General features: G+C 35.5%; 1 non-coding gene across 1 annotated transcript; it reads left to right on the top strand.

The window, feature by feature from the left end:
* Nucleotides 1-352: 352 nt before the first annotated feature.
* Trnal-uag (transfer RNA leucine (anticodon UAG)) lies at nucleotides 353-434 on the top strand. The gene has a single exon. It is a non-coding gene; the product is annotated as a tRNA-Leu (tRNA).
* The last annotated feature ends 7,634 nt before the right edge of the window (nucleotides 435-8,068 follow it).

Here is an 8,068-nt window from a genome sequence, read left to right as displayed (position 1 = left end):
ACCGAAGAGCCGGCCACAGACCACGGGACAGCGCTGCGGAAGAGTGACTCATGCGGTCGGTGCACTCAAGTGAATTCGACGATCGAGTCTTGCCACTCAAGCTCTTTTGAAGCTCGCGCGAACGTTTATAAGCGACAGGTGGCGGCGTAGTTTTTGAGCAATAAAACTATTTCCAGTCAAAAACACAAAACAGTGTAATCTGTCTTACTAACAAAGTAATGACTTATTGGCCACTAGGCAAATATGATGAACAAATTTCAAGACATATTGTTGTGTTTCTAGCAGCCGCTACCGACTCGTCTCACTCCGTCCTGAAGATTGGGTCGCCGCCGGCTTCTTCACAGACCATCAAGGTAGCGTGGCCGAGCGGTCTAAGGCGCTGGTTTTAGGCACCAGTCATTTCGATGGCGTGGGTTCGAATCCCACCGCTGCCATATATTTTGGTGTTCCTCTTTGTTATTGCAGCTCTGCCACTGCGTGCAGTTATCTTTAGATTTTCCTGCCCATGTTCAACCAAATTACTGACCTTACATTCACTTTTGTTGAAATTCTAATAACAACAGACATAAAAGAGTTAAAAAAGGCATTCAATTTAAAATTATGGTCGTTTAAAAGTTATGGTCATGCAATTTCATGATTTTGTCGATCAAAAGTGTAAAGAGGAGGATTCAATTCAGATACGCATGCAAACGTCATGCAAATTAACCATGGCTTCTGGGTTGCAAGCGTTCAAGGTGAACATGTTTGGTGTATTCAGGTATTTGTTTACAGGTGACACATCTCCCCAGGTGCATGTAGCACACACACACACACACACCACACATTGCACAAACACACAAAAACAAACAAGCAAATAATAATAAAAAATATATCGATAAAAATGAATGGATGTAAGTAAGCAAGTATATATATATATATATATATGTATATATATATATATATATATATATATATATATATATATATGAATAAATAATTGATGAATAAAGAGAGTCTGATGAAAAGAAGAGAGAAAGATGATTGAAAATACATCTATTAAGAATATGTTAATGGTTTAACAATAATATAGTGTTGATGTGATGATCATTGATGATTAAGTTATGCAATAATATGGTTGGATTTTGGAAATGTTTTGATAGCTGGAAATGAAAATTTGTATCCCCGAAAGTGAAATGAAGCTTGCCTTTTATGACGTAATAGTGCCCTACTTTCAACTGGTTGGAAACTGAATGGAGATATCGTACCGCAAAGTAGAATGAAAATGTCACCAATTCGAATGACACAACTTTGAAATCGATGATCTTTCCATAACAATGTAAAGTTCTTGATTTTAAATTTTGAACCATGGGAAAAGTAAGGTAGGATCACTCAATTATGATTGCTTGTTAACTAATTTAAATGTTTTTTTTTTTTATCAAACTGGTTGAGAAACTTTCATCAGCATCACTTTACTTTTGTCACTTGAAAAATATACCAAAATTGACATAATTGCTAAGTCTTAAGGATCAAAATGTGTGTGTATATGTTTGTTTGTTTGTTTTTTTTTTGAATGGCAGAACAGAATATAAGAATAAATAACTCGACACAAACACTTACACAGGAGTTGATTACACAAATGATGACTAAAAAAAAAAAGAAAAAATACATGATATATACTGACCTCACCTTGCTTATTTGTACAGCATTGACACTAGTAATACTTTCATACATACTCAGCATGCTTGCAATCTTATTAAAAAAATAATAATTTAACATGCTCTTCCACGAAGGCTCAAGAGTGCTTACATCATGTACTGACCTTGTACTTATTTGTACAAATTTGATAAGTTAATGTACATTCATTCACAAAAACAAAAATGGAACTGCTCCCAGCCCCCCACCCCCCCCCCCCCCCCATCCGGTCCCTAATAGGGTGTATCAGCCAACGGCAGACGGAGCAAGGGTGTACTACACGGGTAGTAATGCCTACAACTATTCTCTCTGGTTAGTGCAGACTCTTCAAAACTACACCTGATTTGCAGTGGCGGATCGGGGGGGGGGGGGGGGGGGGGCACAACCAGCGCATGCCCCCCTTTATTTTTCATTAAAAACAAAAGAAATAAAAAGAAAAAAATGAAATGCAGTTATGTGAAACACTAAAGAAATGGATAAAAGAAAAAGAGCATAATTTGAAGACAAAAAAAAAAGAACTAAAATGGAAGGAGAGTGTTCACTAGACCTAGTATATCATGTAACATATCAGTAAAGTATATGTCTTTCTAAGGCTATGCTTTTGTCCCTTTAATGGCAATTGACCCCACAAAAAGACCATTTATGATACCACAGTTGGTACCAGCAACATGTACAGAGGTGCCAAATCACCAACAGGGATGACAAACCACAAAGTTACACTAAGCTACAAGACAAAGTCAAACTGATTGTAAATGGTGTCAGTTACTCTCTAGAGGTAACCGACCAGTTTATTTCATCACTTCATGAACAGATGCATATGATGATAATTTCAAGCAGAAAGTGAAGATTTAGCACCTTGCATCAACGAACAACAAAAAATGTGTTGAAAGGTAAGAAATATTGTGAAGCTCAAAAACTATCTATTCAAGCCTACACTTGTAAACATATCTACAAATATTAACACACTGACTTCTGATAAGAGATCATAAAAGTGGCCACCACACATAGATTTTTCTTATTGCATATCTAGGTGTTATCTATAAAAAATTTTCAGCTCCACTAAAATCAATCAGTTTAAACTCACATATGATTTTTTTTTTCTCTCAAAGTACATGTTAACATTAAGTGTCATGGCAAAATCTGTGTAATGTTACTTTTAAAGTATATTTTCCATCACACAGAATGTGATAAAATATGTTACATGCCAATGACGAGCCAAATGTACCATCCAAGGTACATATCTTACAGACTTGGGCTAGATCACAAAATTGAGAGGTGAATAAGTAGAATCCCACCCTACCCCTTGGAGAGAACCAATAAATAAATAAATGTGAGCATACCTAGCTTCCCTGAAATGCTTTTCTGTCAAAAGCAGCTGAAAACATTACACTCATTATCACTATCATCCATACATCAATATTTCAAAAAAAGAGTGAGGTAAGGCTTTTGTTGAAATTAAAATGAATAACCACCTTTCTGCCACATATATACACACACATACATACAAAGTCATGACAATGTCGAGCTGAAATCCACATCAATTTTCCTTCTGACATCTCTTTAAGGACAAGTTCACCTTCATTAAAGTAAGGATTGAGAGAATGTAGCAATATTAATAGAACACATCATTGAAAGTTTGAGGAAAATCAGACAATCCGTTCAAAAGTTATTAATTTTTGAAGTTTTTGTGCAGTCATTGCTGGATGAGAAGACTACTGCAGTGTATGAGTCACATGCATACAACAATATAAGGAAAATATAAAGAGAATTTCAAAAAATGTCATCTTTTGAAAAAGTACACATTCCCTTGACTCGTTACTGACATATGTTATGGGTAATATTATTCCCATTGCCTTTAGAAAGAGGCAAGTCAAGTGCTCTTTTATTATGCGAAAAAAGTGACAATATGTTGAATTTTCTTTACATTTTCTTTATACTGTTGTACTCATATGACATCACGAGCCTTAGTAGTCTCCTCATCTAGCGGTTCCAACACAAAAATTTTAAAAATTCATAACTTTTGCATCGATTGTCCAATTTTCCTCAAACTTCACTGATGTGTTCTACTAATATTGCTGCATTCTCTCAATCCTTATGTTAATGAAGGTGAACTTGTCCTTTAATATGGCAGAAGCACTCATGTGTACATATACAAATCATTATCTCAACACAGTCTCAAACAAATCTAGAATACCTCAACTATCTAGGACCTCAAATGAAATTGCTCGAAGTTTCTCACTCGTATCTTGTCGGTCATCTACGAGCCTGCAGCAGACATGGACTTCATGCTCCTTCAATCTTCGTTCGCGAAGCAAAGCCATATTACTATACTACTACTCAACAAATAATGTATTCTGCTGAGCAATTCTTTTTCTTTCTTTCTTTCTTTTTTGTCACAAGGCACGATAAACCTCTAGAGAAATATAAAAGCAACGACGTTTGAAGGAAAAATACCAGAAGTCACTACATGCAAGTTCATATCTATGTTTGACAATGAATGTGCAGTAATGATACCCGATTGTAACCCATGGTTTCACACACTAATATCCTACCCAAAGAAATGACATACAGTTATGTACTGCTGTTTATGACCACTACAAAGACTCAGAATCTAATTCCAATAACATGTTAGAAGAGTAATTAAGGTGTCTTTTTTTTCCACTGGATTTCCCCCTCTACGATGGCATTGTTTGTTAACAGGTGAGTATGAGTGATGTACATGACACAATATAAATCTTTAAACAAACACTAATAGACATTTCTGTAAAATGAGCACATGTTGCAGGCCCACGATAACTATTCTTCATAATTACATGTACATTGCTTACATGCTCACGAAACTATAGAACACTATAAAGGGTTTATTACAAACATTTCATTCATCCAGATGAACATATCAATTCTAAACCATTTTCTTTTCTCTTATTGTACTATTGAAGCTGAGTTCATTTGTCAAGATCTGTATGGTAATCCATAATAATGTTTGAATCAATTCAAACCACCAGTGTGAATGCATTTCTCCTCTTTCTCTTCTGACTGTCACTGCATGGGAAGAGTATAACAGTTCCTGCCTCATCATACCTAATCATCATTCTGTTTTCCTCACACAAAACTTCATATCAAATATTAAAAATCCTGAGATATACCTTTTGATTTAAATATTCATGGTATATATTGTATGACAGCTTTTGCAACTTCAAACCCGTACATCTTGAACAATAATGCTCTAACCGCATCCATCAAAGAAACCATAACAAACTTTCATGTCTAATTTGCAATGCAAGCTCTTGATTCAGTGGCTGTTTCTTCAACTTTAAATGTCATTACTAAGGAAGAAAATATACTCTCTCACATTGATAGACTTCCAACAACTTAGGCCCTGTACCAAGCTAGGTGTGGGATAATGCACTCTTCTCTCATAAGATGTCATTTAACAGCATTTTAAATTCTACAAAGAAAAAAATATAACTCAGATGCATGTAAGGAAAACCGGAAGTATTTGGCCAATACTCTTAATTACATTCAAGTCAAGAGACAAAACCGATTTACAATGGAACGCTCAAGATGGTTGCAGCTTTTAGCTCATCCCACTATATGCTTCTATGTCACTTAAGCTCCTATATACATGGACTTATAAACTTTCTTACTCTGGTGCTTTTTTTTTTCCATTTTAGCCAGCCAAAGGACATTGATGAATAATTGTTATTTCTGAACTTCTACCAAATGACAAGACATGCATGTTTCCAGGGGGAAAAAAGAGAAAACCTATAGTCTCTCTTTCCCTTGACAGTTATTTCCAATAAAAAAAAAGGAAAGAAAATGAATTAAAGCAAGTTGAGAAAGTGTCGGTGGATGGAACAGTAGTCAATAAAAACTCTGCATGACCTAAAAAAAAAATAAAAATCAACCCTACACTATGGCACGACAGCAGTGTATTGAATAAGATAACTAAATCATACAAAAGTGAAGTGTCAGTAATGGATAACTCTTCATGGGTGATAGTGATATATATCATCTCTTCTTCCCCTTTGAATCGATTTGAACTAACATTACATTCAGTCGTACTCTGAATTTAGAAATGTGAAAACAATTAACATAACATTCATATTGCATAGCATAACCACAGCAAACAAGAAATGAGTAACATTATGAGTAAATCAGCAATAACAAATCTCAAAACTATAGTACAATCTGAGGATTTTGATGTCATGTTTTGATTTTCGTCAGGACATAACATCAATGATTAAAGAAACATTGAAAACATCACATAATTGATGACAATGTGCATAGTTTCAGCCGATTTAGGTTTTTTTTTGCTCAATTAGACTCACTCATTTCTATAGATAATTTCTCTAACGACTGATCAGTGATACATTCACAAATCTCTTCCACTCACAACAAAGATTTTCTCAGTATTCATCTCGTATGACAGCCATTCCAACAAAAATAAAATCCTTCCATTAAGTGAGTGTCTTAATAAATAATAACATTTCATGTCATAGCAAAAAGAAGCACAATTTCATCTGCAGACAGTACAACTCATTTACACGGAAATTGTATCTCTTACACTCAGTAAATTTAAAGCATTTTGTGTGTGAACAAAGAAAGCTTTGGTTAAAAATGAAATGTCATCCTCTAAACATGTCACCAAAAGACCTACAGGATAATGCTTCACAGTATGTTTGTTTGTTGTAAGAGGTAAAAGGCTTTTCAAGCCCTCAGAGTATATAACAGATTGACCAACACATGTCTTTGTTCAAATGCAAGAAATATCGCACACCATCATCACATCGCCAAAGCACAGAACTCATTTAACTCTTGGGGTGTCATCCTCCCATGTTTGACTCACAAAATGGTATGTCATGTCGACGCTATTCAGTTTAGTTCAAACCAATGAACATGTGGTGCATACTAAGATGGATTTATGAACCCAACAGTACTGAGCTGTAAGTGTCATGCTATAGATTAAACCTTTCTATACATATAGATCTTGTGATGCAATATAAAATCAGAAATATGGCAAAAATTTAATCTCCTTTTTTTTTCTCCATCTATGCTTTATATTTTCTGATCAATTTGCGATGGGGATATAGGGGATCTTTGATGATTTATACAGAGTTATCTCCACACACTCTTTGTGTGCATTCTATGTATTTGTACAGTGAAACCCCGTTATAACGAGTTCGGTTATAACGAGGAACCGCTTATAACGAGGTGATCGCGTCGGTCCGGTTTTCCTTTGCGTGTAAACCTATGGCCGAACGAATCGGTTATAACGAGTTCGGTTATAACGAGATTCCGGTTATAACGAGGACAATTTCGGTGCATCATGATAAAGAAAAACATAAGCAATTTGATCGGATATAACGAGGTTCCATTTCTTGACTAAATTGCCGCTTTCAAACACGCGACAAACGAAACCCTGAAAACCAAATTCACGCTATCCACGTCTTTTTTCCGTTTTGCAGAGAACTGTTCCTTCCATGTTTTCTTCTAAATCACGCGATAAGACACAGGAATGCCTTCCGATGTTCCTACTAAATCATTAAACATAATCATTCGATTTTCTTTTCCGCGAGATACGTGTGCGTGATATTAGGGCAGACCACACCGCAACGAGAAATAAAAAAGATAACGCATTCAAAAACTTTTCATGTAGAGACACTTGTGGCCAAAAATGGACAATTGGAATGCGTGTGCAACTCATTATTATATCCTTTCCATTTTTAGTTCTGACTTCCAGTTCTTTTGCTGCTTAGCAAATATGAGTGTGGATGATTAAAGCCGAAATAATTAATGAAATCATCGCGATCCCGTCGGGTGACTGTAGCATAAAAATAGTTGAATAACGCATGTTAACCTCCTTAATCGGTGTTCAGAAAAAGAAACGAACGCATTTAACAGTTCAAGGATGTACAAAACGCGAAGAGATTTTCGAAAGAAAATAAAGAATGCATTTTTAATCCCGTCGGATGCAACGATCATACATTGTATAAAATTACAGCCAAAATGATTCATGAAATTATCGAATTCCCGCTGGGCTCCAACAGCGTAAAATACCTCTCAAGTTAACGGTAAACAACGCATGTGTGTTACTCTGAAATTATCGCGATCTCGCCAGGTGACAGTAGCGTAAAAAATAGTTGAATAACGCATGTTAACCTAAATCAGAAAAAGAAACAGACGTTTTTATTAGTTTGAATAGATCTGGGTTTGTTCATTATCACAATTTTAACACTGCATTTCACAATGAAGATATTTCTTTCTTTCAGAATGGTCTATGAAGTACAGATTTGCGTAAAAAGGATCACAACGTAACCTTCCACATTCAATCCTGTCGCATATTTTTCAAGAACGGATGTACAGGTACAAAACGCGAAGAGATTTTCGGAAGAAA

The sequence above is a fragment of the Diadema setosum genome, chromosome 1, assembly GCF_964275005.1.
Source record: "Diadema setosum chromosome 1, eeDiaSeto1, whole genome shotgun sequence".
NCBI lineage: Eukaryota > Metazoa > Echinodermata > Echinoidea > Diadematoida > Diadematidae > Diadema > Diadema setosum.
This window is presented reverse-complemented; position numbering and strand designations above follow the sequence as displayed.